At 39.5% G+C, this 16,797-nt stretch overlaps 1 long non-coding RNA gene across 4 annotated transcripts; it reads right to left on the reverse strand.

The window, feature by feature from the left end:
- Positions 1–6,972: 6,972 nt before the first annotated feature.
- LOC148977271 (uncharacterized) lies at positions 6,973–10,442 on the reverse strand. 4 transcript variants are annotated; one of them, XR_016169812.1, is made up of 5 exons: positions 9,841–10,442; positions 9,650–9,743; positions 9,410–9,519; positions 8,815–9,258; positions 6,973–7,937 (listed from the first exon to the last, which is right to left on the reverse strand). It is a non-coding gene; the product is annotated as an uncharacterized LOC148977271 (long non-coding RNA). The 4 variants fall into 4 exon arrangements; XR_016169810.1 differs by having other exon boundaries at positions 6,976–7,937; positions 9,410–9,522; positions 9,841–10,441; XR_016169809.1 differs by having other exon boundaries at positions 6,978–7,937; positions 9,410–9,522; positions 9,646–9,743; positions 9,841–10,440.
- Positions 10,443–16,797: the final 6,355 nt, after the last annotated feature.

Consider the following 16,797-nt stretch of genomic DNA (forward strand, 5'->3'; position numbering starts at 1 on the left):
GGCCATGAGACTTAGACCTGAGTGCAAAAATTGAGGCTCTAGACCCTTCCAGAGCTGAGATATCGAAACTCAAAATTTCGACCCCAAAAAAAACGACAGTGGTACCCCTTACGTTTTTTTTGGGTGGGCGAAAAAATAAGTTTCCCCAATCCTCTCAAAACTCTGGATTCTGATAGAGGGCCATGAGACTTAGACCTGAGTGCAAAAATGGAGGCTCTAGACCCTTCCAGAGCTGAGATATCGAAACTCAAAATTTCGACCCAAAAAAAAACGACAGTGGTACCCCTTACGTTTTTTTTTTTTTTTGGGCGAAAAATTAAGTATTCCCAATCTTCTCAAAACTCTGGATTCTGATAGAGGGCCATGAGACTTAGACCTGAGTGCAAAAATGGAGGCTCTAGACCCTTCCAGAGCTGAGATATCGAAACTCAAAATTTCGACCCCCCAAAAAAACGACAGTGGTACCCCTTACGTTTTTTTTTGGGGCGAAAAATTAAGTATCCCCAATCTTCTCAAAACTCTGGATTCTGATAGAGGGCCATGAGACTTAGACCTGAGTGCAAAAATGGAGGCTCTAGACCCTTCCAGAGCTGAGATATCGAAACTCAAAATTTCGACCCAAAAAAAAAACGACAGTGGTACCCCTTACGTTTTTTTTTTTGGGGCGAAAAATTAAGTATCCCCAATCTTCTCAAAACTCTGGATTCTGATAGAGTGCCATGAGACTTAGACCTGAGTGCAAAAATGGAGGCTCTAGACCCTTCCAGAGCTGAGATATCGAAACTCAAAATTTCGACCCAAAAAAAAAACGACAGTGGTACCCCTTACGTTTTTTTTTTTTTTTTGGGCGAAAAATTAAGTATCCCCAATCTTCTCAAAACTCTGGATTCTGATAGAGGGCCATGAGACTTAGACCTGAGTGCAAAAATGGAGGCTCTAGACCCTTCCAGAGCTGAGATATCGAAACTCAAAATTTCGACCCCCAAAAAAAACGACAGTGGTACCCCTTACGTTTTTTTTTGGGGCGAAAAATTAAGTATCCCCAATCTTCTCAAAACTCTGGATTCTGATAGAGGGCCATGAGACTTAGACCTGAGTGCAAAAATGGAGGCTCTAGACCCTTCCAGAGCTGAGATATCAAAACTCAAAATTTCGACCCCAAAAAAAAAAACGACAGTGGTACCCCTTACGTTTTTTTTGGGGGGGCGAAAAATTAAGTTTCCCCAATCTTCTCAAAACTCTGGATTCTGATAGAGGGCCATGAGACTTAGACCTGAGTGCAACAATGGAGGCTCTAGACCCTTCCAGAGCTGAGATATCGAAACTCAAAATTTCGACCCCAAAAAAAAAAACGACAGTGGTACCCCTTTCGTTTTTTTTGGGGGGGGCGAAAAATGAAGTTTCCCCAATCTTCTCAAAACTCTGGATTCTGATAGAGGGCCATGAGACTTAGACCTGAGTGCAAAAATTGAGGCTCTAGACCCTTCCAGAGCTGAGATATCGAAACTCAAAATTTCGACCCAAAAAAAAAACGACAGTGGTACCCCTTACATTTTTTTGGGGGGCGCGAAAAATTAAATTTCCCCAATCTTCTCAAAACTCTGGATTCTGATAGAGGGCCATGAGACTTAGACCTGAGTGCAACAATGGAGGCTCTAGAACGTTCCAGAGCTGAGATATCGAAAATCAAAATTTCGACCCTAAAAAAAACGACAGTGGTACCCCTTACGTTTTTTTTTGGGCGAAAAATTAAGTTTCCCCAATCTTCTCAAAACTCTGGATTCTGATAGAGGGCCATGAGACTTAGAACTGAGTGCAACAATGGAGGCTCTAGACCCTTCCAGAGCTGAGATATCGAAACTCAAAATTTCGACCAGAAAAAAAAACGACAGTGGTACCCCTTTCGGTTTTTTTTTCGGGCGAAAAATTAAGTATCCCCAATCTTTTTAAAACTCTGGATTCTGATAGAGGGCCATGAGACTTAGACCTGAGTGCAACAATGGAGGCTCTAGACCCTTCCAGAGCTGAGATATCAAAACTCAAAATTTCGACCCAAAGAAAAAACGACAGTGGTACCCCTTACGTTTTGTTTTTTTTGGGGCGAAAAATTAAGTTTCCCCAATCTTCTCAAAACTCTGGATTCTGATAGAGGGCCATGAGACTTAGACCTGAGTGCAAAAATGGAGGCTCTAGACCCTTCCAGAGCTGAGATATCGAAACTCAAAATTTCGACCCAAAAAAAAAAAAACGACAGTGGTACCCCTTACGTTTTTTTTTTTGGGGCGAAAAATTAAGTATCCCCAATCTTCTCAAAACTCTGGATTCTGATAGAGGGCCATGAGACTTAGACCTGAGTGCAAAAATGGAGGCTCTAGGCCCTTCCAGAGCTGAGATATCGAAACTCAAAATTTCGACCCAAAAAAAAAAAACGACAGTGGTACCCCTTGCGTTTTTTTTTTTTTGGGCGAAAAATTAAGTATCCCCAATCTTCTCAAAACTCTGGATTCTGATAGAGGGCCATGAGACTTAGACCTGAGTGCAAAAATGGAGGCTCTAGACCCTTCCAGAGCTGAGATATCGAAACTCAAAATTTCGACCCCCCCAAAAAAACGACAGTGGTACCCCTTACGTTTTTTTTTTTTTTGGGCGAAAAATTAAGTATCCCCAATCTTCTCAAAACTCTGGATTCTGATAGAGGGCCATGAGACTTAGACCTGAGTGCAAAAATGGAGGCTCTAGACCCTTCCAGAGCTGAGATATCGAAACTCAAAATTTCGACCCCAAAACAAAAACGACAGTGGTACCCCTTACGTTTTTTTTTTTGGGCGAAAAATTAAGTTTCCCCAATCTTCTCAAAACTCTGGATTCTGATAGAGGGCCATGAGACTTAGACCTGAGTGCAAAAATGGAGGCTCTAGACCCTTCCAGAGCTGAGATATCGAAACTCAAAATTTCGACCCCAAAAAAAAACGACAGTGGTACCCCTTACGTTTTTTTGGGGGGGGGCGAAAAATTAAGTTTTCCCAATCTTCTCAAAACTCTGGATTCCTATAGAGGGCCATGGGACTTAGACCTGAGTGCAAAAATGGAGGCTCTAGACCCTTCCAGAGCTGAGATATCGAAACTCAAAATTTCGACCCCAAAAAAAAACCGACAGTGGTACCCCTTTCGTTTTTTTTGGGGGGGCGAAAAATGAAGTTTCCCCAATCTTCTCAAAACTCTGGATTCTGATAGAGGGACTTAGACCTGAGTGCAAAAATTGAGGCTCTAGACCCTTACAGAGCTGAGATATCGAAACTCAAAATTTCGACCCAAAAAAAAAAACGACAGTGGTACCCCTTACATTTTTTTGGGGGGGGGGGGGGGGGGGCGAAAAATGAAGTTTCCCCAATCCTCTCAAAACTCTGGATTCTGATAGAGGGCCATGAGACTTAGACCTGAGTGCAACAATGGAGGCTCTAGACCCTTCCAGAGCTGAGATATCGAAACTCAAGATTTGACCCCCAAAAAAAACGACAGTGGTACCCCTTACGTCTTTTTTTTTTGGGCGAAAAATTAAGTATCCCTAATCTTCTCAAAACTCTGGATTCTGATAGAGGGCCATGAGACTTAGACCTGAGTGCAAAAATGGAGGCTCTAGACCCTTCCAGAGCTGAGATATTGAAACTCAAAATTTCGACCCAAAAAAAACACGACAGTGGTACCCCTTACGTTTTTTTTTTGGGGTGAAAAATTAAGTATCCCCAATCTTCTCAAAACTCTGGATTCTGATAGAGGGCCATGAGAATTAGACCTGAGTGCAAAAATGGAGGCTCTAGACCCTTCCAGAGCTGAGATATCGAAACTCAAAATTTCGACCCCAAAAAAAAAAACGACAGTGGTACCCCTTACGTTTTTTTTTTTTTTTTGGGCGAAAAATTAAGTTTCCCCAATCTTCTCAAAACTCTGGATTCTGATAGAGGGCCATGAGACTTAGACCTGAGTGCAAAAATGGAGGCTCTAGACCCTTCCAGAGCTGAGATATCGAAACTCAAAATTTCGACCCAAAAAAAACACGACAGTGGTACCCCTTACGTTTTTTTTTTTGGGGTGAAAAATTAAGTATCCCCAATCTTCTCAAAACTCTGGATTCTGATAGAGGGCCATGAGACTTAGACCTGAGTGCAAAAATGGAGGCTCTAGACCCTTCCAGAGCTGAGATATCGAAACTCAAAATTTCGACCCAAAAAAAAAAACGACAGTGGTACCCCTTACTATTTTTTTTGGGGGGCGAAAAATTAAGTTTCCCCAATCTTCTCAAAACTCTGGATTCTGATAGAGGGCCATGAGACTTAGACCTGAGTGCAAAAATGGAGGCTCTAGACCCTTCCAGAGCTGAGATATCGAAACTCAAAATTTCGACCCAAAAAAAAAAAAACGATAGTGGTACCCCTTTCGTTTTTTTTTTTTTGGGGGGGGGGGGGCGAAAAATGAAGTTTCCCCAATCTTCTCAAAACTCTGGATTCTGATAGAGGGCCATGAGACTTAGACCTGAGTGCAAAAATTGAGGCTCTAGACCCTTCCAGAGCTGAGATATCGAAACTCAAAATTTCGACCCAAAAAAAAAAACGACAGTGGTACCCCTTACATTTTTTTGGGGGGGGCGAAAAATTAAGTTTCCCCAATCCTCTCAAAACTCTGGATTCTTATAGAGGGCCATGAGACTTAGACCTGAGTGCAAAAATGGAGGCTCTAGACCCTTCCAGAGCTGAGATATCGAAACTCAAAATTTCGACCCAAAAAAAAAAAAACGATAGTGGTACCCCTTTCGTTTTTTTGGGGGGGGGGGGCGAAAAATGAAGTTTCCCCAATCTTCTCAAAACTCTGGATTCTGATAGAGGGCCATGAGACTTAGACCTGAGTGCAAAAATGGAGGCTCTAGACCCTTCCAGAGCTGAGATATCGAAACTCAAAATTTCGACCAGAAAAAAAAAAACGACAGTGGTACCCCTTTCGTTTTTTGGGGGGGGGGGGGGGCGAAAAATTAAGTTTCCCCAATCTTTTTAAAACTCTGGATTCTGATAGAGGGCCATGAGACTTAGACCTGAGTGCAAAAATGGAGGCTCTAGACCCTTTCAGAGCTGAGATATCAAAACTCAAAATTTCGACCCGAAAAAAAAAAACGACAGTGGTACCCCTTACATTTTTTTTTTTCGACTTAGACCTAAGTGCAAAAATGGAGGCTCTAGACCCTTCCAGAGCTGAGATATGTTAAAGGATGTATAGGCCAAACCCGGTGTTATCACAATCCCGATATTGACACGGATCCATCACAACATGTCTTCATATTAGGGACTGAAGTGAGTGTTGGCAGTCAGGTGCTGGAGGAGTGGAGGAACGGATAAGAAGAGGACACAATCAGCACCAACAAGCACTCATCCACATAAACACTGCTGGGATTATTACACACAGCACTGATCTGGCACTGCACTAATGTGTACTAGACCAGACAGCAGGTGCACACACACAAACACTCACACACAAACACTCATGCAGTCTCTCACTGATACAAAACAAACACACAGAAACACACACACACACATTCAACAAAACTACTCGCACACACCCACTCACTCACTCACTCACTCACTCACTCACTCACTCACTCACACAACCTGGTGTAGTCACTGCAGTTTTATAAAGTTGTACAGTTTTCTATAGGTCATGTTATATATAAGATTTTCTCCAGTAAATGTAAAGATTACGGGAGTAAAAAAAAGCTGGACATTAGCAGCAAAAAAATAAATTGAAATAAAAAAAAAAAATCAAGCAGATAAAGTCTTTTCCGTCACCAGAGTGCGACACACACACACACACACTGGTCTGGCCTCGCTGTGACGCTCTCAGGCCGTTCTCTGCAGTCGTGGACACTATAATCTGTCTCCCATGGCAATAGAGATGTTTCGACAGCAGTAAATGTTGTGCAGTTAGTGTATGTCTGCTTATGCATGCCTAAAAATAAACAGATCCCAATACGCTGACAGTCGTGGTGTGTGTATTTCCGTTCTGAGAGGAGAAGTGATGGTTCAGGACTTCATGTGAAACTTAATGGCTGTCGAAGCGATCCAGAGCCGATTGGGGCAATTAGTGGAGGATAATGGCTCGCACACCATACCTTACGTAGTGCACTAAAATATTGATTTAATTCCCATCCTAAATATTCCCCTTAACCATCTGCTGTCACTATAAACATATCTCTCATCCTGGCAGGGCGTCCATAGAGCTGCAGATGCGGAGACATGGGGAGTCGAGGGAAGGAGAGAGCGAGGCTTTTTATGGTGGAGGTTAACAGTATAGCAGTTACCAAAATAAAGTATACTTCAAGTTTATTTAACTAAGTAAACTCAAGTAACTTTCAAGTATTTTTCCCAAGTATACTTTACATACCAAGTATACTAAGATCATAGTACTAGTAGCATACTTGTAAGTATACTAATTTAATACTTCTTGGGACTAAATTGGCCCACTTTTAGTATATAAAAGTATACTTTTAAGTATACTTAAAGTGTAAGAGTGGTAAACTTTGAGTTCACAACTAGTTTACTTCAAAGTTTTATTTTGTACTGCAGTTATACTACAAGTGAACTTATAGATATACTTCTAGTTTACTAGTTATATACTTCTAGCCTGCATTTTTAGTTTATGAAAGTACACTTTTAAGTATACTACTCAGTAAACTACTAGTTTAATAGTTTTTATACTACAAGTGTACTTGTAAGTTTTCTTACAGTGAACTTAACATCATACTTATAGTTTACTATTTATATATTATTTTTTGCACCGTGTACTAATAGGTTACTACTTACATATTATACTTGAAATATAGCTTTTACTGTACTTTATGTACATTTGATGTTAACTCACTCTACCAGTGGACTACAAATATAAATATTCACAAGACAAACTCGAGTCAAAATCAAAAAGTCATTTACTTTATAAATCAAAGTTTTCAAACAAATATTGTTTTGGATGCCCAGTTCAAACAAAGGACAACACAATACGAACACATACATAACTACCCACAAACAGGTTGTACTTCTTTAGTTTCTGCATTTAAAGAGTAAATTTGAAATCCGGAAATCAACACCAATAGAGTTAATTTCAACACTTTAAAAGTGTATATTTGGGAACCACCCACAAAGTGTTACTTCAACACTTTCAAAAGTGTTGCCTCTCTCAACACCGACACAGTGTTACAATTTGAACACTAAGAGAGTGGAATTGAACACCAATGCAGACAACACAACACTGCCAGTGTTTACTTCTTCAACCTTATAGTAGTCAAATATTACACCATCCTGGTGTTGATGGAACACATTTTTACAAATAAAAACACCAAAGGAGTTACCAGTTTTTCTTATTAGGGTTCTGCATTACCTACTGTACTTAAATGATTTGTCAATTTATTTTCTTCAGTTCTTTAAATCTGAAAAGAATAATTTCACTTTGAAAAACACATAACTCTTTATTACTCTTTCAAAACTTTATTTCAAAACAATCCAGAAAGTATGGGATCATAGTAGAATTCTGTTCATTGTAAAGTTGAAAACAAAGGCAAATGTAAACAGTTGTTTCAAGCACACTATTTTTTTTATTACCGAACAAGCCCGTTTACATCATAGGTTAACTTTTAAAATAAACGATGAATGCACAATATATGTCCTGAACATATCAGTGAATGTGAGTCCTGTGTCAGTGAAGTTGATTCAGTACCTTTGCAACAGTACAGCAGTGCTCGAGTCAAAAACATTCAGCAGATGAAGAACAGTAGCAGGATATGAGTGGATCAGTTGTGTGTGTCCAGTCACTAACAGTAAAGTTCAGTGCATAGTTGTTTCATAGAGCAGCAAAGGCTGTGTAGATCCAACTTTCTCGAAAATTCCTGTAGTACTGGGTACCTAGACAACAGAAAACCAGATCAATTACAATTAATACCATTTGTGTTTCATAAATACAGCAGGTTTATGGTGATAAAAGTTCAATCATCGACTCAAACAAGAAACCATTTTGGTTAGATTAAGACTTGCATTTATTGATTTCCAAGTAAATTGAAGATTTAATTCATCCAAAAAAATGTAATTGTCATTAATTATTCACCCTCGTGTTGTTCCAACCCGGTAAGACTTTCCTTCATCTTCGGGAGACAAATGAATGATATTGTTGATTAAATCTGAGAGCTGGATCACTCCTGCATAGCCTTTTAAGGGATTGAAACTTGGCGGCCAATAAAAGTTATTAAAAACATTGTTAAAATAGTCAGAGTGACTACAGTGGCTCAACCTTAAGTTTATCAAGTGACGAGAATACTTTTTGTAGTGAAAAAAATATTACAATCAACTATTCATTTTCTTCTGAGTGGGCCTGAGCAAGTTAACAGTGTAACAATGCAGCGCTTCTGTGTTGTACGTCACAAACACACGACCAGCGTCAGCCAATAGTGAGCCTGTGTGTGACGTACAACACCGAAGCGCTGCACTGTTGGACTACGAGAAGCCCATCTCGAGGCCCACGGAGAAGGAAATGCATAGTTGTTAAACCACTGGAGTCGCATGGAGTACTTTAATGATGTACTTTTGTCTGGGGCTTGAAAGTGGTAGTTGCGTAGATTGTCAATGGAGGGACAGGAAGCTCTCTGATTTCATTAAAAACATGTTCGTTTGTGTTGTGAACATGAAAAAGTCTCACTTGTATGGAACGACATGAACTTGAGAAATTAATGACAGAATTTCCATTTGTGGGTGAACTAACACTTTAAGAAAAAATAAAGACACGCACCTTAAGAAATCTCACTAAATTGTCAGCCGCCGGATTCCGGAAGGATCGGTCTTCCCGTCTTGTGGCTTTGTAATGTTGGGGGCAGGTGATGGGCAGAGATTTTCCAATCAGTTGAGTCTAAAATTAAACAGCAAGAAAACATCTACTTGTCAAATCATGAAAACCATTGGTTCGAAATCTTATTTTAAGTATATATATATATATTTATACTAGATTTACTTTTGTAAAGTAATTTGACTGGACAAATTCAAAATGAGTGTTATGGAACAAAGAAAATCTAGCTATACCAAATAGCAACCAAGCTATGATTATTTTTTGTTTGTGCCCATGATTCTCTCATATGTTAACTTATCTGTTATCTTTCCATGACCAGGTTCTAGTCTGTACCGTCTTTAAACACCAAGCCTGGTACCCTTAGTCACTTGGTGCATCATAGAAATGCTCCTAGCAATACATTTAAACATTAAAGCATTACAACATTAAATACATTTACATTACATTAAATATATTTAAACATTAAATCTCCGAAAATCAACCAAAAGATAATCTGATAAATACATTTTGCATCAATATGTAATTTGAAATAATTGCTTACCCATTCTAAGAAGATTGGTCCTCCAAATAAGGAAATAAAGTGAAAATTCCACGTGCATTTGGTCCGCAGTTTGTGGAGTTGTTCTTCTGTTTTATACGTTAACGTTAGGTCTGCTGGCAGACGAGAGTAAAAGATAGTTTTAGGATAAATCCTTTATGATATTTGCACATCACACATATCGTCATAAACAATATAGTATTATATAACACGTATAGTAAATGAGTTAAAACACTTACTTACTCGGTGTTTTCACTGTTAAATGCAAACTCCGTGTCTGCACTACTTTTTGAAATGCGTCACGAGCAGGTCACGAGTCAAAGATGCAGGACCTAGACTGTGAGAGGCGCGCACATCACATAAATATCGTTACAAAACAATATAGCTGCTAATGCCATGAAATGCATGTGGTAAATTATGTTAAAAACACTTACTTTAACTTAGGTGTTTCCCTGATAAAGGACAACTCCGGCGCAAAATGAACCTTTGGTCTAATTACACATTGCTACCTAGTCAACCGTTATCTGAGATTTGTTTTCATGATTGCCGAATGTAAATAGTTTTATCTCTAAAAACAGTTTAGCCTATAGTGCTAGTATAATGCTAGTATATAGGGCATGGAGTAATGACAAGTAAAAATCGCTTGTTATTACCACTAACAAGGCTCAAAATAGCCCCACACTAAAACGACAGCATAACAAAGGTGCCTACATTCAAACCGAAGCATTGAGAACTTTGTCAGTGTCCATACAGTTTAATAAGAAGATATTTTATACACACAGGCAACTTCGCGAATACAGGAAGAAGCCATCTTTGAAAATTAGTCTCTACCAGTCGATCTAAGAACGCCGATCCATGTCCACCGGTGAGATGTGAATACGGTGATAATGTGAGCGCGAACAGTTGGCTACGTGTACATATTGAAGAGAAGAAAAAGGTTCGTGTTTGTGTTTCTTCCGAAAACAACGGACCATATGAGATTCTGCACAGTTCAGCGCACATGGATCGGCGTTCTTAGATCGACTGGTAGAGACTAATTTTCAAAGATGGCTTCTTCCTGTATTCGCGAAGTTGACTGTGTGTATAAAATATCTTCTTATTAAACTGTATGGACACTGACAAAGTTCTCAATGCTTCGGTTTGAATGTAGGGACCTTTGTTATGCTGTCGTTTTAGTGTGGGGCTATTTTGAGCCTTGTTAGTGGTAATAACAAGCGATTTTTACTTGTCATTACTCCATGCCCTATATACTAGCATTATACTAGCACTATAGGCTAAACTGTTTTTAGAGATACAACTATTTACATTCGGCAATCATGAAAACAAATCTCAGATAACGGTTGACTAGGTAGCAATGTGTAATTAGACCAAAGGTTCATTTTGCGCCGGAGTTGTCCTTTAACGTTACAAGGCTCCTCCTCGTCAGCTCCGTGTTTAAAGATGATGTCGTCTTTGAAAAGAATTTCGACCATTTAATCGCGCAGAACATTTAAATATCGCTTTGAATGTGTTAAATATATTGGCTATGTAAATTGGAAAACACTTACTTTCGTTGTTTCCTTGTTAAAAAGCAAACCCATCCTGGTCTGCTCCGCATCGCGCGTCATAGAAAATGCCCCTCTGAGAGCGGTTTGCTCGTCCACAGCACATACATATTGTTATAAAACAATATGATGTTATAAAATGAATATATAAATGCGTGTTTCCTCCTCGTATGTCTTGCGACTCGAGTCAAAGAAAATGGCGCCTGTGTTTCAACTCGTTTCGTCCCGCCCAGCGCGTAAATGTCCCGGATGTGACTAGTACGTGTTCTCAAAGCATTCTCTGGTGTAATTAATTTAGATTGAACTCCACATATTTTCACCAGCCAGAGAGTGTGGTTTACACTAGCAGTGTTAATCCCTTGAAATTCAACACCAGAAAATTAACACTTTACTCTAAAAGTCCTTAACACCAGGATTTCAACACTGGAGATTTTATATACTACTAAGTTTCCAATTAGCTTATAATATTTATGCTTGAAATAAACCATTAACTGTACTTTAAGCGTGCAGACTTGACGTTAACTTGCATGTTAACTTGCATGTGAAAATTATTTAATAAGGTTAAAAGAGTAAACACAAGTACAAGCCAAGTACACTTAAACTTTCAGTATTCAGAAAGAATACTTTTCTTTAGTATATCTTGATCAAATGATTAAGTACAAGTATACTTGGACTTTTCTGTATACTTGTCAGTATATGGCAAGTATAGTATAATTTTGTTAAGTATATATCTGAAAAGTATATTGAAAGTAGACTGAAAGTACACTCTCTTATTTTTAGTTTAAAACAAGTACTCTAATAGCACACTTGAATAAACGTATTTTTCGTAAGGGTGTGTGTGTGTGTGTGTCTATGAGCGCCTGAGGAGTACTGTGCTTTCTCTCAGTGCTGAGAAACACTGGACGCGGATGTTCGGAGACGTGAGTGGCGTAATAAGGAAGAAGAAGCGGTCAGGGACGACTCCAGACCTTCACAATGCCTAATTCGTTCTTACTGTGAACTCAAACCAATCACAAGTATCTGTAGGGCTTTAAGGGCAATGTTTACACTGGAAAAACAAGACAAAATAGAGTTTATTATTGCCATGTTGTTTATTGACACATGGAGCAAACACAACATGAGAAGAAACCCAAGAAGCAACGTCCCTGCAGAAAACACCAGTTCACTTTCTTTATCAAGCTGAGAAGAAATAAAGACAACATGAACATGTATGAACGAATGAATATAAATAAATAAATGTTTGTATTATTATTTATTGATTTCATTTTTAAATATAAATAAAAAAATATTATCAGGTTTTATAAAGGTTTCATGATTGCTACTACTACTACTAATAACTAAGAATAACAACAACAATCATCATCATTATTATTATTCATTTATTTTTAAACTTTCATAAAAGTTTCATAAAATGCAATGTTAAATAAATAAATTCCTGTTTCATAAATTTAATCTCGTAACTAAATGCTAAATGACGTTTCCTGCTAGTTTAATGTTTCACCTGAAAACTCATCGAATTATCTTACAATTGCTATATATGTCAGAGGTCGCACGCCTCTGGAGCAAGTAGGGGTTAAGTGTCTTGCTCAGGGACACATTGGTGTCTCACAGTGGATTCGAACCCGGGTCTCTCACACCAAAGGCATGTGTCTTATCCACCACGGTAGATTCAGGATTTGGCGTATAACAGAATGAGAACATGGATCCATCATGGCTTTTACCACTGTGCAGCTGGTGGTGGTATAATGGTGTAATGGATGTTTTCTTGGCACACTTTAGGCTCCTTAGTGCCAATTGGGCATCGTTTAAATGCCACAGCCTACCTGAGCATTGTTTCTGACCATGTCCATCCCTTTATGGCCACCATGTCCCCATCCTCTGATTATGGAAGCTAAACGTGTCTTTAGCAGGTTAACTAGGACTGAGTATTAACTAGTTCCCAGAAATCTCACTGCATGCGAGTCGACACAGCGGCCGCATCTAGTGTAGACAGCACCACTGATTATAATGTAATAATGTAATAATTTGCTTTTTGTCAATTTCGCTTTTTTCAGTTCTGAAATAAAAGCCAGCAGTCCACACAGAAAATGTACATCTGTCTTGTAAATGAAAATGTTTGTTCCCAGTGGAAGCCATCGGCTTTATTGTTCTTGCATTATTAATGGTTGTTCTGACATGGATCCCCCAAAGGTGGGACGGAAGGAGGGAAGGAGGAGGGCGAAGGGAGAGAGGAGCGATAGAGAGAGAAGAGGACGAGACAGTAGATCAATGACGACTAATGAAGACGCCTGCGGTGTGGCGTGACACGGGTCGCACTCCTCCGAGCGCTCTCTGTGTCGGAGTTACGTAACCAGCCGGAGGGCTCAATTAAGAGCCATAGATTACCCACAATGCAAAGGCAGGAGACGTGCTATAGCTGGCTTTCTGTCCGTCTCCTCGTACACTTCCTTTCTAGAGGAGATTGTCCTCAAAAATCATTTCTGTGTTTCTTTCAAGACCATGTCAGGATCTTTTCAACCTCAAAATCTGATGTTATACATTTAATTCAAACAAATATATCAATGTCACAGTGCTTCATTCAAAATCACAGCAGCTTCACGGTAACGAACAGGAAAATAAATAGTCAAGTTAAATCAAGTCACCTTCATTTATAAAGCGGATTGTTTCAAAGAGGCTTTACAGTTATAATAGAAATTACCGTAACAGATTGTTCAAGCTTTACAACAGCATTAGGATAACGTTATTGTCCAGATTAAGTTTTGATTATAAACAATAGTGAACATTATTAGGCTTAATTCAGTTTTGTGCAGTCAGATCGATACTATCACTGAAAATTAACAGCCTTTTAAATGACACTTAATGACAACAAAGTTACTATTTATATTATTATAAAAGTGCAAGAGTATTTTTATATCTTGGTTTTTACATCACAGTTTTAGAGGGAAATGTGCTCAATTGTCAATAAAATGGCAAAAAAATCTTTAAAAATATGCTCAACTCTTCTCGCGCCATTCATGGAATATTGTTTTTGTTCAAAATTTTGCTTTTTTTAATGAAACTTTCCCACATTCACGTGCAGATGGAAAAAAGCAGAGTCCGTTCTTTCCGTTGATATATCACATGTTCATACAACAAAATATTCTAGGGAAAGTTTGTGAATTAATCAAAACTACTTTTTTTATACTGGCAGTGAAAGAGTTAATTCTATTATCCAAATATAAATTCCATTATCATATTTCCATATTATCATATTGCATTATCATATTCCCTATAGCTGTTGGATGAACAAGTGAACGCAGTGAATTTCCACCAAGCAAGAGTGACGTGTTTTACTGATGATAGACTGTGGAGTGCTATCGGGGCATGTTGTCACAGAACAAGCTGAGCAATAACAGTGCTCAGAATGAAACTCATGTTTAGTCTTTGATAAAAGTCTTTAAAAATATATACGTTTTAATGTTCTTCTCCTATTGTGGTGGTGCGGTCGCCCGGATTGCTCTTTTGCATGTCTTGTAAAGCCGAACGGCTTGTTTCCCCATCATCCTGTCAGTGCCGTGAAATGGTCAACAGCTCTGAGCCTCGGGCTCTGTCTGTCAGCAACACTAAATATCTCCACACACAGTGTCCCTACAGAGTCTCTCTGTCTGTTAAACCGTCTCACACACACGCACGCGTCCAGTCCGATGGGAGCCGCCGGCTTCTTCTGCTTGTCTGTTAAACTATTGCTTCATTCACATGAGCGCACTCATACGCTCGACACTCCTCATCTGGAAGTTGGCCTGAATGTTTTAGTTGTTACATGATTTATTAAACTGTTTTCCTGTGGAATTCATTTGCTTGGGCGTAAATCATTCAGTAGTGCTAAATATACCTGTGTTTACGTGTGTATTCAGTTTAATAAAAGTTCAAGTCAGAGCGTGTAGAAATACACCTGAGTCTCTCAATGGAACATTTGGTTTGTGATTATTTGGGGTGTTTTTGAGATATTATTATTATTATTTTCGGACTCTTGGAATTTGAGTCATTGGAGTTGGTAATCAGACAAAACTGTACGCTTAATTTTGCGTGCAGCCTTTTCTCTTTTTTACTGCGTCACATTCAGTAAAAACTTTTATTTTGCATGTTTCCGAGGGGGTAAATTGTGCCGTAGACGCACGTATGAAACCGCATGGGTTTCTGTTTGCCTTGATGTGCCTCAATATGGCTCGAGTGAATGATACACTCTTTGATGCATTTCTGAAGTGTGCTCTTCAAATAAACGAGTGTAAAACCCAGATGTCATTTCACTGGGAATGTGTGTTGCTGAATAATCTGCAGAGGAGTGTGATCGGTGTTTAATATTCAGACTACATGATTTGCTTGTCTTTTACTTTTACCGCGAGGTGTCCGAATGTGCCATTTTGACTCCTAAATTCCTGTTCTGGACAAGAAGCGTGTCCGAATACAAGTTTTAATGACATGTCATGTGTGATGTCATCGAGGAGGCAGAACTATCAACTGACTGAAATCAAGTGTGTAAACAAACAATGGCTACCAATGCAGCATGTTAGCTTAATGCTAATCCCAGCGCTCACTTTGTTGCTAAAGCTATATTTCAGGATTTATATTTTTCCACTCTGTCATGGTCGTCCCTCAGGGAAACCTCATTGCCATCGCTCCACAAACCTTCTATACCTCTCTATATCAGTGTCAGTGTTTCTGAACTCCTGAAACGCCTCCATTGTAGTCTTGAGTTTCTCCCGGGAACAAACACGTCACAATATTCCTCATTATAATAATTAATGCGCAGAATAAAGGGGCGGGGCCTGGTTGAGTTAGTTAGTTGTGTGTTAAACTGGCGGTTGTGGAAAGGGGCGGGACATTTCCCAAACACACTCGAAGCGCTCGACCAATCACAACACTGCTCCAGCTGACCAATCAGAGCACAGTGTGGCTTTCAGAAGGAGGGGATTCATAGAGACAGGAAGTGAACAGAGCGTTACTGACAGACTGGGAAGAGAGGAGCCGCAACAATGGAGAATAATCAACATTCAAGCAGGAAAACCTGTTCTAGGAGAGCCTGAAACATCAAGACTTTAAAGAAGGGCTCGATTAAAATGATGAGTGCAGGAACACTTTTTTTTTTTGTGCAATCAGAGCAGTTTTACAGTAATCTAAAATAAATCTAGTTGAAATTCACTTTGTTTTGGGATCAGCATGGCCACACGAGACAATCCGCACACGATGACCTTTAAACGTCCCGAGACGATCCAGTCCGCCAAATCTGACACAAACACAGCCGTGCTAATGGCTCCCGCAGTCGTCATCAGGGAACGCGCGCGACTTTCATTTGCATGGTTTGCGAGACGCTCAGGTTCAGAAAGAAAGCACTCGCTCCCGTCTCCTCGTCCTCATCTGAATCACCCTGCCTTGGGGCTTTACCAAAGGAGACTCTTCAAACAAGGCTTTGTACTGAAGTAGCGAATCAAGATTAATGCACTTCCACCGCACGGCTCGCTCGAAGGGAGAGAGACCTCGTATAATTAACACCACGGGGCCTGGAAGGAGAGTCAGGGGAGCGAAATCACACAAATCATGGAAAACAGAGGGAACGATGATGACACGGCTGATTTTCTTCTCTTCTTGAGTGATGTATTGTTTTGATCGCACAGGCAAAAGCGAGCTTGTCGTAGCGCGGGAGGATTACACATCTCACTTCCTTCCGTCGTCCGTTTAGTCGGTAGCCATGTTAATTACGTTTGTTTACACAGGGAAAAAGTAGACGTTCTTCCCAAAATGTTTATCATCTCAAAATCATTTGTTCTGCGTCGAATTACTTCTCTGTGTTCACTGTAAAAAATTTCCTGT

The sequence above is a fragment of the Pimephales promelas genome, chromosome 10, assembly GCF_988280905.1.
Source record: "Pimephales promelas chromosome 10, fPimPro1.hap1.1, whole genome shotgun sequence".
In the NCBI taxonomy this organism is placed as follows: domain Eukaryota; kingdom Metazoa; phylum Chordata; class Actinopteri; order Cypriniformes; family Leuciscidae; genus Pimephales; species Pimephales promelas.